Raw genomic sequence first — 17,672 nt, forward strand, 5'->3', positions numbered from 1 at the left:
GACTCAAGCGGCAGTGCCACAAGTAAGTGGTACTATCATCATTACCTCGTATCTTTTGGCACCAATATCATGAACATGTGTAACACTACGATCGAGATTCAATAAACCATTGAAGGTGATTATTCAAGCAAATAGAGTAACCATTATTCTCTTTAAATGAATAATCGTATTGCAATAAACACGATCCAATCATGTTTATGCTTAACGCAAGCACCAAATAACAATTATTTAGGTTTAACACCAATCCCGATGGTAGAGGGAGTGTGCGATGTTTGATCATATCAACCTTGGAAACACTTCCAACACGTATCGTCACCTCGCCTTTAGCTAGTCTCCGTTTATGCCGTAGCTTTCATTTCGTGTTACTAATCACTTAGCAACCAAACCGGTATCCAATACCCTCGTGCTACTAGGAGTACTAGTAAAGTACACATCAACATCATGTATATCAAATATACTTCTTTCGACTTTTGCCAGCCTTCTTATCTACCAAGTATCTAGAGTTGCTCCGCCTCAGTGACCGTTCCCCTCATAACAGAAGCACTTAGTCCCGGGCTTGGGTTTAATCTGGGGTCTCTTCATTAGGGCAGCAACTGCTTTGCCGTTTCACGAAGTATCCCTTCTAGCCCTTACCTTTCTCGAAACTTAGTGGTTTTACTAACCATCAACTATTGATGCTCCTTCTTGATTTCTACTTTCGCAGTGTCAAACATCGCGAATCGCTCAAGGATCATTGTATCTATCCTTGATATGTTGTTCATCACGAAGCTCTCACAGCTTGGTGGCAGTGACTTTGGAGAACCATCACTATCTTATCTGGAAGATCAACTCCCACTTGATTCAAGCGATTGTCGTACTCAGATAATCTAAGCACACACTCAATGATTGAGCTTTTCTCCTCTACTTCGTGGACAAAGAATCTTGTCGGAGGTCTCATACCTCTTAACAAGGGCACAAGCATGAAATCACAATTTCATCTCTTTAGAACATCTCTTATGTTCCGTGATGTTTCAAAACGTCTTCGGCGCCTTGCTTCTAAGCCATTAAGTATTTTGTACTGAACTATCGTGAAGTCATCAAAAACGTGTATGTCGGATGTTCACAACATCTACAGACGACGCTCGAGGTGCAGCACACCGAGTGGTGCATTAAGGACATAAGCCTTCTGCGCAGCAACGAGGACAATCCTCGACTTTACAGACTGAGTCTACAAAGTTTGCTACTATCAACTTTCAACTAAATTTTCTCTAGGAACATATAAAAACAGTAGAGCTATAACGCAAGCTACATCATAATTCGCAAAGACCATTAGACTATGTTCATGACAATTAGTTCAATTAATCATATTACTTAAGAACTCCCACTCAAAAAGTACATCTCTCTAGTCATTTGAGTGGTACATGATCCAAATCCACTATCTCAACTCCGATCATCACGTGAGTCGAGAATAGTTTCAGTGGTAAGTATCTCTATGCTAATCATATCAACTATACGATTCATGCTCGACCTTTCGGTCTCATGTGTTTCGAGGCCATGTCTGCACATGCTAGGCTCGTCAAGCTTAACCCGAGTGTTCCGTGTGTGCAACTGTTTTGCACCCGTTGTATGTGAACGTTGAGTCTATCACACCCGATCATCACGTGGTGTCTCGAAACGAAGAATTGTCGCAACGGTGCACAGTCGGGGAGAACACAATTTCATCTTGAAATTTTAGTGAGAGATCACCTCATAATGCTACCGTCGTTCTAAGCAAGATAAGGTGCATAAAGGATTAACATCACATGCAATTCATAAGTGACATGATATGGCCATCATCATGTGCTTCTTGATGTCCATCACCAAAGCACCGGCACGATCTTCTTATCACCGGCGTCACACCATGATCTCCATCATCATGATCTCCATCAACGTGTCACCATCGGGGTTGTCGTGCTACTCATGCTATTACTACTAAAGCTACGTCCTAGCAATATAGTAAACGCATCTGCAAGCACAAACGTTAGTTTAAAGACAACCCTATGGCTCCTGCCGGTTGTCGTACCATCGACGTGCAAGTCGATATTAACTATTACAACATGATCAGCTCATACATCCAATATATCACATCACATCGTTGGCCATATCACATCACAAGCATACCCTGCAAAAACAAGTTAGACGTCCTCTAATTGTTGTTGCATGTTTTACGTGGTGACCAAGGGTATCTAGTAGGATCGCATCTTCCTTACGCAAACACCACAACGGAGATATATGAATTGCTATTTAACCTCATCCAAGGACCTCCTCGGTCAAATCCGATTCAACTAAAGTTGGAGAAACCGACACTCGCCAGTCATCTTTGAGCAACGGAGTTACTCGTAGCGATGAAACCAGTCTCTCGTTAGCGTACGAGTAATGTCGGTCCGAGCCGCTTCGATCCAACAATACCGCGGAATCAAGAAAAGACTAAGGAGGGCAGCAAAACGCACATCACCGCCCACAAAAACTTTTGTGTTCTACTCGAGAAGACATCTACGCATGAACCTAGCTCATGATGCCACTGATGGGGAACGTCACATGGGAAACAAAAAAATTCCTACGCGCACGAAGACCTATCATGGTGATGTCCATCTACGAGAGGGGATTTCCGATCTACGTACCCTTGTAGATCGCACAGCAGAAGATCTTATCGTTTGAACCTCAGTGCCAAGGATTCATATAATCCCGTATGTCATTCCCTTTGTCCTTCGGTATGTTACTTGCGTGAGAGTCAATCGTCAGTATCCGCATACCTATTTCAATCTCGTTTACCGGCAAGTTTCTTTACTCGTTCCGTAATACAAGATCCCGTAAGTTACACTAAGTCACATTGCTTGCAAGGCTTGTGTGTGATGCTGTATTACCGAGTGGGCCGCAAGATACCTCTCCGTCATACGGAGTGACAAATACCAGTCTTGATCCATACTAACTCAACGAACACCTTCGGAGATAACTGTAGAGTATCTTTATAGTCACCCAGTTACGTTGCGACGTTTGATACACACAAAGCATTCCTCCGGTGTCAGTGACTTATATGATCTCATGGTCATAGGAACAAATACTTGACACGCAGAAAACAGTAGCAACAAAATGACACGATCAACATGCTACGTCTATTAGTTTGGGTCTAGTCCATCACATGATTCTCCTAATGATGTGATCCCGTTATCAAGTAACAACACTTGCCTATGGCCAGGAAACCTTGACCATCTTTGATCAACGAGCTAGTCAACTAGAGATTTACTAGGGACAGTGTTTTGTCTATGTATCCACACAAGTATTGTGTTTCCAATCAATACAATTATAGCATGGATAATAAACGATTATCATGAACAAAGAAATATAATAATAACTAATTATTATTGCCTCTAGGGCATACTTCCAACAGTACTTCGTTTATATTTTGTTGCTCTTTTTTGTTTAGGATGACAAAGACACTTTCGCTTATCTGAGTTCTTTTTCACGCTTACTCAGAAAGGAAAGGATGTGATCCTGTATAATGTTTATCAAGATCATAGTATCCCAGTGGCAAAAGCAACCATTCTATCAATTGATCGGAGAAAAGAGGTAGGTGGTCAGGAGCTTCGCTCTGAATATTGTGAGGTTTCCGTGAACTATGTAATAGAAAGGGATGTTATACTACCTCATGGTGTTGGGAACATGACCACCATGGGGCAAGCTCAAGGGCGATGTATCGCATGGCCATACAAGCATGTGAGATTTTGTTCTTATTTTCTTATGATTAAACCTACCAATGACTATGATGGTTGATTGCTGAAAAAGCTTTGCTTCTATGTATGCAGTTGGAAGTGGACAAGTCCACGGAAAAAGCAGGAATGCGACCACAAGCAGGCTAAGGAGGTAATATACATGTTTCTCTTGGTTGCCCAGGATTTCTATAGATTTCTACAGATTTGCTAGTATGTTTCGGTTGTCAGCCCATCTACAGTCCACTGACTTCCCTCAAAAATAAAAAATCTACAGTCCACTGACAACGAGCCATCTCATATATTATTATATCCAAAGCCTGAAAGCCTCAAAGGTCTTGCTCTCGAGCATGTAGCAGCTTGCAAGCAGCGCCACAACTACTTGCTAGTCATGCATATGCTTAATTAATTTTCTAATCAGATGAAAAAATCGCACCATGACACTCAGAGAAGAATTGATTTGTTTTCGAGTCTGATGACAGAATCGCTTCAAATGAGTCAAGCATATATATGCTTCAGAATTTGAAATATTTTGTGCTCTTCTTTTATTTGGCCCGCCCAACTTTTCCTTTCAAGCTCCACCACTGCTATTGAGTATCCTATCTGTTGCAGGTTTCCCAAAGGTGCACAAGTTGATGAAGATTTGGAAGATTTTCAAGCTCCTGAAGATTTGGAAGACCTACAATAGTTTTATGTAATATGCTTGTTTAGTTTGTGAAACCTAGACACACTTGCTCCGCTCATTTTGCTGGTCGATAAGCCATATGCTCATTTTGGTTGTGTGGCACACCCAGAAACATGTATTTCTCCATTTGTCGCACTATTTCATTTTATTGGTTGTGTGACACATTTTAAATCATATGTGTGCTGTACCTTTTGTGGCACAACCTCCTTATATGTATATTATGGTTGTTATGTTTATCCAATGACGTTTTAAGGTTCTGAAAGTGTTATGTACATGCTGGCAAAACATATATGTATATTATTTCTGGATGAGGCCTGATATTATGGTTGTGCTGTTGGCTGATATTATGGTTGTGCTACTGGCTGGCATAGGCCTGATATTATGGTTGTGCTGCTGACTGAACATACTAGATGGATATTACATAGGGGATGCCCAGAACAATTAGGTAGTGAAATGTACATGCTGGCAAAATAACTGCCGGGTCAACACTCTTCTGCCGGCAGTTAGACTGCCAGTAACTGGTAGTCCACGTGTCTTGCCTAATCTGCCGGGAGAATAGAAACTGCCGGCAAATAAATGTACTAGGGCAGTGGGACTGCCGGGAATATTTTATCTGCCGGGAGAAGAGATCCCCGACAGCCGTTCTCGTGGCGGTTCTGCCTGCCGGGAGAAATACTTCCCCGGCAGATAGTGTGCCGCTTAAAGTGGTTTCTCAGGGCAGTTTACATGCCGTTGCATTAGTGTTGTGGTGTAGTGTTAATACCTCACCACCTAGAGCATATATTACGAAGATCTCGCTTATTTATTTTTGAAGTCAATGATCTTAGGAATAGATTACCATAAATTTCTCTCACGTAACTCTACCATTTGCGCCAATTGGCGCAACGGGTCATTTCGTATTATTAAAGCTAGGATCTTGCCCTCACGTTTGGCGACCCCAACTCTCTTTCGCCCATGTCTCTTCCACCTGAGTGAAATGTGAATTAATTCCATTGGATGTATAAATGATGGGTATAGTCATTCAAGTATGCACTGCTGCTTCAAATAGAGGGCATGATCTGCTGCGACACAGGCTGCCTCTTGAGAAGATAATCCACATATGCTCAGAAGGTCGTTGTGTGGTGTGCTGTGTGTAATAGGCACTTGTTTGTTTTTGTATGCATCCATGAATCGATGCTTTTCCTACAGCAGGGCATCACGCAGCATGCACAGTGACACAACATGTTGCTTGCTTTTTCAAAGGGATGATGTCTTTGGTGATTTTTGCGATCCGATGAGGTCTCTATTACACACAGCTCACCGCCGCCCCCAAAACCTAGCTCACCGCCGGCATAACCCCTCACCACCGCAGCTCCTGCTCCAGTTTGGCCCCCCACCCCTGCTGCCGGCGTAACCCCTCACCACCGCAGCTCCTCCACCCCTCACCACCGCAAGCCGCCGCCGCCCCAACCATCCATCCATCGCCGGCGCCGCCGCTCCCAACCAACCATCCACTGCCGCCGCCGCCCCCAACCATCCATCCATCGCCGGCGCCGCCGCTCCCAACCAACCACTACCGCCGCCCCCAACCGACCATCCACTGCCGCCGCCGCCACCATCCATCCACTGCCCTCCACCAGGCCGAGCTCTTTCCTCCCCGAGCTCTGTTTCCGCCCGCCACCAAGCCGCTGTCAGCCACTGTCATCGTCGCCGCACTCCAGATCGAGCTCTGTTTCCTCCCTGAGCAGGCGCCACCGTGAGTGCTCCAAATTTCAATTTCGGTTTCTGGCCCTTTACCTTTCGGTGGTACAGAGCGTAGGCGTTGTGCTGGAATGGATTCCTGTGGAGTTTGCAGCCGTCCGTCCGTGTGAGCGCTGGGCATCCTTGTCATTCCGCTCGCTTCACTATCGTTATCAGTGAACTGAACATAAGCAAGTCTATTCACTATTCACGGCGCGAGACGGTTTTATTTACAGTAACTATTTTTGTAGCACCTACTTCTCCTTCCTCCACAAGCCCCTGAAGCAGCAGACCGCGCGTTGGCCCTCCTCTCCAGCGAGCAGGCACCTCGTCGACAAGCCCCTGACGCAGCAGTCTCCGCGGGTTGGCCCTCCTCTCCGGCGAGCAGCTCTGACTACTGAACATCGAGTTTACTGTACTTCATTTGACAGCTCGTGAGGTTTCATAACAATTTTTTGCCATCTTTTGTTCTGAATGTGCAGCTATGGATCTTGAGATCAAAGCCCCGAAGACTACATTGCTAGTTTGATCCCAATGAATTCGTTTGTTCTTCCTTGCCGATGGCTAGAACACCTCCCGCCCTTTGAAGCTTGTGCTCAAAATAATGTTGAAAAGTAGCAGCACTAAACTATTCCGTCAGTTAGAACAAAGCATCTAGTTTTAATTGCTTTGATATAATAACAACAAAAGAACCATGAGTCAAACACGTTTGAAGGTTATTTGCTTGTCTAAAACTGAACACTGCTACTGTTAGTAGCCCTTCAGATCAAAGGACAGGGACCATTGCTGATTAACAAGTGCATACCTTCATTAGATTTTTTGACACCTGACTAAGTTGTATAGTTGAGCTTTGGAGTTCACTTTAATTTGAGATGAAAGAAAGCTAGTTATTTAAGTTCTTTGTTTGTTTAGTTAATGCCCCAAGGTAGTACCATGTTTGTTTGAGTTTTGCCAAATACGAGATGTGTACAGAACATGTGCTATGCTTTTATGATATAGATGATGGCATTCTTATTGCTATTTTGGTATTTGTATTTTCTGAAATGACATGTTTCAGTTAATTATATTTTGTTGTGTGATGAAATTTCTTCTCGTATTGTATTTCTTGTTGCTTGTACTAGATATTGTTGATCTGCACTTTGTTACTAGATTTTTTCCTTAATAGAAGTATACTTTCTCGCATGTTAGGCAATTTTAGTGAAACTGGTCAAGAATGGACAAGAGTTGGATGGATAAAGCTAGAAATACACAAGCATATATAGACGGGGTAGAGAAATTCATAGATTTTGCTTTTACGCATTCAGCAAGAGGGAACACTATACTATGTCCTTGTAGAATTTGCTTGAACTGTTGTTGGTTTGAAGCTAATGTTGTCTATGAGCACTTGTTATGCGATGAGTTTATTAATGGGTACAAACGATGGATATATCATGGGGAGGCATCATCATCTCTTGCATCTGAGAGTGACCATGATGAGGTTCAACCTGATGATTTTCAAGAGGAGATCGACTTAGATGACTATGATGAGATGCTTGAAATGATTCAAGATATAACACATCAAAATGGGGATTTTAGTGGTGGTACTAGTGGGGAGGATCCAAGTCACCAGGATGCAGAGCCTGAGGGCGTCGACCCTCTTCTAGAGAAGAAAAAGAAGAAGGATGAAGATGCTTTCCGACAATTCATAGTTGATGATAGGGAGGAGCTTTATCCAGGGTGCACAACCTTCTCAAAGCTACGTTTTGTTGTTAGGTTACTCCATACAAAATCTCTTGGAGGTTGGAGTGATAAAAGTTTTGACATACTGCTAGAGTTGCTAAAAGAGGCCTTTCCAACAGCAAAGCTACCCAAAAACTTTTATGAAGCTAAGAAGATGATAAAATGCCTTGAGCTTGGTTATATAAAAATTCATGCATGTGAGAATGATTGCATTTTGTTCTGGAAGGAACATGCAAATAAGGATATTTGTCCTACATGCAAAACTTCTCGGTGGAAATCTGAAAAGAATAGTCTTGATGGGAAACATGTACACAAGGTCCCAAGGAAGGTTCTTCGTTATTTTCCAATAAAGAAGAGGCTACAACGCCTTTTTGTGTCCGCAAAGAGTGCAGCGGACTGCAGATGGCATGCTGAAGAACGTACAAGAGATGGACTAATAAGGCATACAACGGATGCACCTGCTTTGAAGGACTTTGATGGCAAATATCCAGATTTTGCTAAAGATAGTCGCAACATGAGGATGCTTGTAGCATCTGGTGGTTTTAATCCATTTAGGACAATGAAGTTATCCTATAGTGTCTGGCCTGTTTTAGTAATTCCATTGAATCTTCCTCCTTGGTTGTGCATGAAGCAGCATAATTTCATCCTCTCTTTGCTAATTCCTGGTCCAAGGTCACCTGGGAGAGATATAGATGTATTTCTTGAACCACTTATTGATGATTTGAACTCGCTTTTTGAGGAGGGTGTTAGAACCTATGATGCCTCGACCGGTAAACCCTTCAACCTGCATGCTGCTGTATTGTCAACTACATCAGACCTCCCAGGCTTATGCACTCTATCAGGGATTGTAATCTCTGGTGAATTTGATTGTCCATTGTATGGCTCACATACTTGCTCTCTTCGGTTGAAGGAAGGCAAGAAATTTTGCTATATGGGACATCGAAGGTTTCTTGATCCTAACCATGAATACAGATTTGATGAAGAATCCTTTGATGGTGTGCAATTAGGGACAACACCTGTACCACTTACTGGAGAGGAAGTTTTGGCCCTCACTGAAAATATGAAGACTGTTTTTGGAAAGGACCCTTCCGGGAAAACAACCACGAAGAAGCGCAAGGTTGGCGAACCACCAATGGTTCGGAAAAAAATCCATATGGTTTAGGTTGAGATACTGGAAAGACTTGCTGCAGCCTCATAATCTTGATGCAATGCACATTGAAAAGAATGTATGTGAAAATATAATTAACACACTTCTATGCATGGATAAAAAATCAAAATATAATTATAGCTCTCGTAGAGATCTAGAGCATCTCGGAATAAGAAAAGCTCTCCAACCTGTCCTAGTAGGTGAACAATTTGATTTGCCTGCTGCACCCTACGCAATGGACAATGAAAAGAAGAAACTGTTTTGTGAAATTTTGAAGGAAGCTAGGTTCCCTGATGGTTGTGCATCTGATATATGCCGGAATGTCCTTGTGAAGCAGAAAAAGATCGTTGGGCTGAAGAGCCATGACAATCATTCTTTTGCAACAATTGCTTCCACTAGCTGTTCGGAACACATTGCCAAAGGAAGTCGGTATTGCCTTGGTTCGTGTCAGCAGATTCTTCAACCAAATATATTCTCCTGTCATTAGCATAAGTGACATGGAGAAGCTAGAGGGAGAAATAGCTGAGACCTTGAGCATTCTTGAGGCCATATTTCTGTCATCATTTTTTGATCTTATGGTTCACTTGATGGTTCACCTTCCAACCCAAGTGAGGCTAGGGGGGCCAATAAAGTACATCAGCATGTACCCAGTAGAAAGGTCATCCCTATAAACCTATTTTCTTGGTATCGTATGGTTTCTTGCTTCCCCCAAAATAATCTGATATATCTTACGTATATACTATATAGGTATAATATGAAGCTAAAGGGGTTTGTACGTACCAAGAGCCACCCCGAGGGGTCAATTGCAGAGGGCTATGTGTTTGATGAGAGCCTTACATTCTGCTCCCGTTATTTACATGGATGTGAGACTAGATTTAACAAAAAATGCAGAAATGACGCCCTTGAGACCAATGTATCTACTATGCCATTTTTTACCAACAAGGGTCGATTTTTGGCTGGAAAGCATATAGTGACCTTAGACCACAAGTCATGGCTGCAAGCACATCGATATGTTTTGTTTAATTATGATAACATAGATTCATATTTGAGGTATTTTATTTCTAAGAATTTCTTTCATTTGAGCCTATGAACGATATTTGTCATATTGCTGAATTTGCATACTTAACTCCTGCAGCAAGTATGATGCCTATTTAACTTCGATTGGCCACGGGAATAAGTTAGAGATTAGTCGCATTCGCCATGAGAAATTCCATGAGTGGTTTAAGCTCCATGTGGCACAACTAATTGCGAATGGTGAAGATATTTTTGAAGAGATTCAAACTTTAGCTAACGGGCCCTTCTTAGCTGCAAGGAAGTGTAATAGCTATACCATAGATGGGTACAATTTCCACACAAATTCGTATGATCATGGTAGACCTTCCCAAAGCAGCGGGGTTGCTCTGGTATCTCAGATTTTGTCTTCCACAAGTGAAGATAATGAAAATCTGATGGTCAGGAATAAAATATATTATGGTGTGATAACTGAAATCCTTGAGTTAAATTATAACACCAAAGGAAGTATTGTGCTTTTCAAATGTGATTGGGTTGACAACAGTGCACAAGACAAGTGGGTTCAAGTCGATGATCTTGGTGTCACACAAGTGAACTTCAAGCATTTACTCAAGTCTGATGAACCTTTCATTTTGGCATCTCAAGCAACCCAAGTGTACTATGTGCAAGATAAGCTTGATAAAGATTGGTATTCTGTTAGAAGCTTTCCTCATCCACGAGACCTGTATGATATGTGTGGAGTTGGAGATGAAGATTTTGACCACCATGATGCACCTACTGTGTCAGTTGCTGATCTGGATGCCAATGTAGATCTTAGTGTTGATGTTAGAAATATACCTCGTTGTAGGACATATATATATGGAACACTTGTTCCTGTAGTTCAGCAACCAAAGCGTGTGCCTTTTCCTTTCATTTTTCAGTTACATGCTTATATACTTGATATCCAATGTGTCAATTCTAATGTGGTATAAATTTTCTTTTCAGGAAAAAAGATGGAAAAAGGAAGAGATGAAGACAATGCTGAAGCACGAGAGGAAGAGAGGCTAGCGAATCTTAAAGCAAGAAATAGTGAGGATTTTGCACGATTTGGGTCTTTCAGATTTGCAGATGCTAAAGAAATTTCTGGAGGCAAAGCCAGTCAGCGGGAAACTAAAAGAAAGAAGGTGATATAACATGCTTCTATTTGGTTATTGCATCTATTACTTCAGTTTTACATATCTTGTTTTGTTATGTGTAGAGCACCGTAGAAAAGCCTATTGTTGAAGTAACTCGAGTTCTTAGGTCCCAAACGACTAGAGATGTTGATAACATGCCAAGTGATAACATTGAAGAGCACGAAGGGCACGAAGGTATGTAGCTCAAAAATCTATGTATACAGACTGCTAGTTAAATGATGACAGCCTACTAACTATTTTGCATGTTTAGACCATGAGTTGGATCAAGAAACAAAGGGGAAGAAGGGGAAAAACGCACTAGAATGCACAATGTGTATGATAGATTGGGGACAGTCCCACCAATTCGTGTGGAGTACAATGGTGATGGACAACCAATTGGGGACAATGCCTCGGAGTTTTCAAACTTCATCTCAACACTTGTGAAAAGTAAAATATCTCTTGGGCATAATGATTGGAGAAAGGTTGATGTTGAGAAAAAAATCATTTGTGGAAAACCTTAAAGGTATACTCTATGCTTTCTGGTATAACTTGCCCCTTTATCTCTAGATGACTTGTAGTATAACTTTCCCCTTTATCTAATACATCATCCTTACACTCTCCATTTACACTTGCTTGAAATCGGATGTACTATGTTGTGGATGACAAACTGAAGGATTGGGTAATGGGAAGCGCTGCGAAGAAATGGAGGGATTTCAAATCTGAGTTGAAGACTTTGTATTTTGATGAGAAGATGAGCGATGAGGAACTTCAAGTTGTCCCAGATAACAGAGTTAGCCCAACTGATTGGAAAGAGCTTGTTGCTTTTTGGAAAACGGAAGCAGGGAAGGTACGTTGCAAGAAAATACATGTGCACTTTCCTGTAGTTTTGCCTAATTTACAATTCATTGAATCAATATTTGTAGCAACATAGCGAGCAAGGAAGAAAAAATCGAATGGAGATGGAATTATTGCATACATCAGGCAGCAAAAGTCATGCTCGTGTTTGTCATGAAATGGTATATAATTATCTTATATAACTCTATTTTACCATTTCTTGATTGTTATGAACTAATTATAAGAAAATGAATGTAGCATAAGAAGAATGGATATCCCCCTCAGAGACATGAACTATTTATAGAAACACACACGTGCAAGAATACTGGTGCCCCTTCAAGTGTGGCTGCAGCAACTATGTTTGTAAGTATTTTGAGTTGCAACAATCTTTAGACTTTGTACTTGTTATTTTTTTCTCTAGAACATTGGAGTTATAGTCTTTAGTAGACACTATGTTGGTGATGTGTTCATGGATCATATGTTCTGTCTTGTAGAAAAAGATAGAAGAGAAGTCAAATGAGCGTCCAGAACTTTTAGAAAAAAGCATCAAGCAAGGTGACCTCTTCTCGCATGTCGCAGGAAAGGAGAGGAATGGGTATGTGAGGTGTATAGGTCTAGGACCAAGTGCTGCAGGTTTGGGCAAGCCGGGTACTAGAAAGCTGAAATCCACGAAGCTTCAAATGGCTGAGGAAGAAGAAAAAGAAGCTTGGCAATCAAATGCAATTCTTGTCGAGCGTGTAGATCAAATGGAGAATAATTTCCAAACAGTAGTTATAACTCTGAAGGATGAACTTCAACAAATGAGGAGACCGTTACAATCAAAAGTGCAGCAAAATATTCAGTTCAATCAAGAGTATGACTTGTCTCACTCTGGATATGGATATGGAGGTGGCCATGGTGGTGGCTATCGATATGAAGGTGCCCATGGAAGTGGATATCGACATGAAGATGGATATGAAAGTGGATATGGAGGTGGATATCGACATAAAGATGGATATGGAGGTGGATATCAACATAAAGATGGATATGAAGGTGGATATGGAGGTGGGTATGGACATGAAGGGGGGTATGAACATGAAGGGGAGTATGAGCATGAAGAGAGTGCAGAATCTGCCACCCGCAACCATGAGGTGCGGCAAGAGAAAGAAGCAACCATTTTGCATAAGAAGGCTCAATAAGCACTCTTGCAAAATAAGTTAAGACCATCCACTCAGAAAAACTTTGTACTTTCTAATACCGCTCAACATGAGGTGCTGCAAGAGAAGGAAGCAACCACTTTGCAAAAGAAGAAGGCAACATGGCTCACACAACAAACTAAGGACGTGGCACTTCATCGCCACAAGATGGAAACAAGCAAGGAAGTTGCAATCACACACAAAAATCAGCAGGTCAGATTGTACTTTGATTATATTTTGTTGCTCTTTTTTATTTAGGATGACAAAGACACTTTCGCTTATCTGAGTTCTTTTTCATGCTTACTCGGAAAGGAAAGGATGTGATCCTGTATAATGTTTATCGAGATCATAGTATCCCAGTGGCAAAAGCAACCATTCTGTCAATTGATCGGAGAAAAGAGGTAGGTGGTCAGGAGCTTGGCTCTGAATATTGTGAGGTTGCCGTGAACTATGTAATAAAAAGGGATGCTATACTACCTCGTGGTGTTGGGAACATGACCACCATGGGGCAAGCTCAAGGGCGATGTATCGCATGGCCATACAAGCATGTGAGATTTGGTTCTTATTTTCTTATGATTAAACCTACCAATGACTATGATGGTTGATTGCTGAAAAAGCTTTGCTTCCATGTATGCAGTTGGAAGTGGACAAGTCCATGGAAAAAGCAGGAATGCGACCACAAGCAGGCTAAGGAGGTAATATACATGTTTCTCTTGGTTGCCTAGGATTTCTATAGATTTCTACAGATTTGCTAGTATGTTTCGGTTGTCAGCCCATCTACACTCCACTGACTTCCCTCCAAAAAATAATCTATAGTCCACTGACAACCAGCCATCTCATATATTATTATATCCAAAGCCTGAAAGCCTCCAAGGTCTTGCTCTCGAGCATGTAGCAGCTTGAAAGCAGCGCCACACCTACTCGCTAGTCATGCATATGCTTAATTAATTTTCTAATCAGATGAAAAAATCGCACCATGACACTCAGAGAAGAATTGATTTGTTTTCGAGTCGACAGAATCGCTTCAAATGAGTCCAGCATATATATGCTTCAGCATTTGAAATATTTTGTGCTCTTCTTTTATTTGGCCCGCCCAACTTTTCCTTTCAAGCTCCGCCACTGCTATTGAGTATCCTATCTGTTGCAGGTTTCCCAAAGGTGCACAAGTTGATGAAGATTTGGAAGATTTTCAAGCTCCTGAAGATTTGGAAGAACTACAATAGTTTTATGTAATATGCTTGTTTAGTTTGTGAAACCTAGACACACTTGCTCCGCTCATTTTGCTGGTCGATAAGCCATATGCTCATTTTGGTTGTGTGGCACACCCAGAAACATGTATTTCTCCATTTGTCGCACTATTTCATTTTGTTGGTTGTGTGACACATTTTAAAACATATATGTGATGTACCTTTTGTGGCACAACCTCCTTATATGTATATTATGGTTGTTATGTTTATCCAATGACGTTTTAAGGTTCTGGATGAGGCCTGATATTATTTTGATTGAAGTGTTATGTACATGCTGGCAAAACATATATGTATATTATTTCTGGATGAGGCCTGATATTATGGTTGTGCTGCTGGCTGGCATAGGCATGATATTATGGTTGTGCTGCTGACTGAACATACTAAATGGATATTACATAGGGGATGCCCGGAACAATTAGGTAGTGAAATGTACATGCTGGCAAAATAACTACCGGGTCAACACTCTTCTGCCGGCAGTTAGACTGCCAGTAACTGGTAGTCCACGTGTCTTGCCTAATCTGCCGGGAGAATAGAAACTGCCGGCAAATAAATGTACTAGGGCAGTGGGACTGCCGGGAATACTTTATCTGCCGGGAGAAGTGATCCCCGGCAGCCGTTCTCGTGGCGGTTCTGCCTGCCGGGAGAAATACTTCCCCGACAGATAGTGTGCCCCTTAAAGTGGTTTCTCAGGGCAGTTTACATGCCGTTGCATTAGTGTTGTGGTGTAGTGTTAATACCTCACCACCTAGAGCATATATTAGGAAGATCTCGCTTATTTATTTTTGAAGTCAATGATCTTAGGAATAGATTACCATAAATTTCTCTCACGTAACTCTACCATTTGCGCCAATTGGCGCAACGGGTCATTTCGTATCATTAAAGCTAGGATCTTGCCCTCACGTTTGGCGACCCCCAACTCTCTTTCGCCCATGTCTCTTCCACCTGAGTGAAATGTGAATTAATTCCATTGGATGTATAAATGATGGGTATAGTCATTCAAGTATGCACTGCTGCTTCAAATAGAGGGCATGATCTGCTGCGACACAGGCTGCCTCTTGAGAAGATAATCCACATATGCTCAGAAGGTCGTTGTGTGGTGTGCTGTGTGTAATAGGCACTTGTTTGTTTTTGTATGCATCCATGAATCGATGCTTTTCCTACAGCAGGGCATCACGCAGAATGCACAGTGACACAACATGTTGCTTGCTTTTTCAAAGGGATGATGTCTTTGCTGATTTTTGCGATCCGGTGAGGTCTCTGCTTATTTTATACAACCTAATGAGGTCTCCGCTTACTGATTGGCTTTAGTTCTTACATGGAATAAATATATCGATAATTCACCACCTAAAATGTATATTCTGATTATCACAATTTCTTATTTTTGAAGTCGATAATCTTGAGAATAGATTACCATTCATTTCTTTTTGAGTAACTCCGCCATTTGCGCCAATTGACGCAACAGGTCATCTAGTATCACTAAAGCTAGGATCGACCTCTCATGTTTGGGGATCCAGCTCTCCCTTTCTCCAATGTCCCTTCCACTTGAAAAAATCTTTAATTAATTCAATTGGATGCATACATGGTTGGTACGTACTGCTGCTTCAAATAGGGCACGATTTGCTGCACATCTGTTCGGAATATCATTATGTGGCATACCATGTGTAATAGGCACTGCTTTGCTTATTTATGCTTCCATGAATCGATGCTTTTTCTACAGCAGGGCTTGACGCAGCATTCAGGGTGACATAGCATGTTGGTTACTTTTTATAAATTAATGAGGGCTCTACTTATTTTTTTTATGACCGGGTGAGGTCTTGGCTTATTTTTGACGACATGGTGAAGTCTTCGCGTACTGATTGGCTTTAAGTTTTCAAAACGGAAAGTCGATATTGTTTTATCACACCTACCGCGCGCCAGAACAAATCAGCTGCTGGAAAAGATAATAATCCACGATGTTACGACAGGTTAGTTACTTTTTTCAAACTTATGAAATCTCCGTTTATTTATTTTTTCGAACAACTGAGGTCTCCGCTTCCTGAGTGGCTTGAATTTTTCGCACAAGCACATGTATTGGAATTTTCCCCGTACGTACAAGTGGATGTTCTTGTTTCCCTACTGAAAGGAGAATAATAATGGCTCTAAGATTAGCTAAAGCAACCCATCGAGCTAGCTTGTGCACTAGTATAAATACACAACTCACGGTGACAGCAAATCTCATCCATCATTACACACACGCACTTCTTTCCTTCATTCCCTAAGGCAGCATTAGTGATGGAGTACTCTCCAAAGCTAGCTGCAGCACTGCTCTTAGCCCTCACGTCCGCCATGATCGTCACCGCCCAGAATGACGACGCTGACTACATGGTGAATGCCCACAACGAAGTGCGCGCCGCCGTCGGTGTGGGGCCGGTGACGTGGGACCCCATAGTGGCGGCGTACGCGCAGTCATTCGCGGAGAAGCGCCGCGCCGACTGCCAGCCAATACTCTCTCCGGAGGGCGGTCCATACGGAGAGAACATCTTTCGGGCCCCTGGTACCGAATGGAATGCGATAGACGCAGTGATTTATTGGGCATCCGGAAAGCAGTACTACGAGCACGCCACCAACACTTGATCCGCACCTACGGGTGAGTCGTGCGATGAATACCTGAATTTGGTGTGGAGGGACACGAAGACCATCGGTTGCGGCGCTGTCGTCTGTGACGGCAATGCCGGTGTGTTTGTCATCTGCAGCTACAGCCCGCCGCACATGGTTGGGCAGATTCCATACTAGGCTACGTACCAAGTATGCATGCGGCTATGTATGCATGCATGCACATAGCACCGTGCTGCATAAATAAATAATTAAGGGATACTTCTAGGGCTGGGAACTAATTATCGGTCGATTGATGTCACTGATATGTGTGTGTGTCCAGAAACCCTCCTCCCTTCACTCCTGTATCGTTCCGGGCTTTGATTGTTTTCGTATTTGTCTTGTAACTTGTGATTCATCTTTGATTTGTTGTATTTGAGCTTCTTATTCTGGTTGTATCCGGGCTTTGCTCTGGATGGGTCTCTAGTATAGTTGGAACGAGAAAAGAACAAGCACAATATCACGTAGACCTTAAGTTCAAGCAACATATTTGTGTTCTAGAGAACAAAATTTACATGTCTCTTATATTTTAAATAATCTGATTTAAGCAATGTGTTTTCAAAATGAAATAACAAACTTCAACGAAACTGAGAAAATATTTTAGTGGCCTTGTAGTGATGCTTAT

At 42.1% G+C, this 17,672-nt stretch overlaps 1 pseudogene; it reads left to right on the forward strand.

Moving 5' to 3' along the window:
- Window positions 1-16,617: 16,617 nt before the first annotated feature.
- LOC123441130 lies at window positions 16,618-17,423 on the forward strand (annotated as a pseudogene).
- Window positions 17,424-17,672: the final 249 nt, after the last annotated feature.

This window comes from Hordeum vulgare, chromosome 3H, assembly GCF_904849725.1.
Source record: "Hordeum vulgare subsp. vulgare chromosome 3H, MorexV3_pseudomolecules_assembly, whole genome shotgun sequence".
Classification (NCBI taxonomy): domain Eukaryota; kingdom Viridiplantae; phylum Streptophyta; class Magnoliopsida; order Poales; family Poaceae; genus Hordeum; species Hordeum vulgare.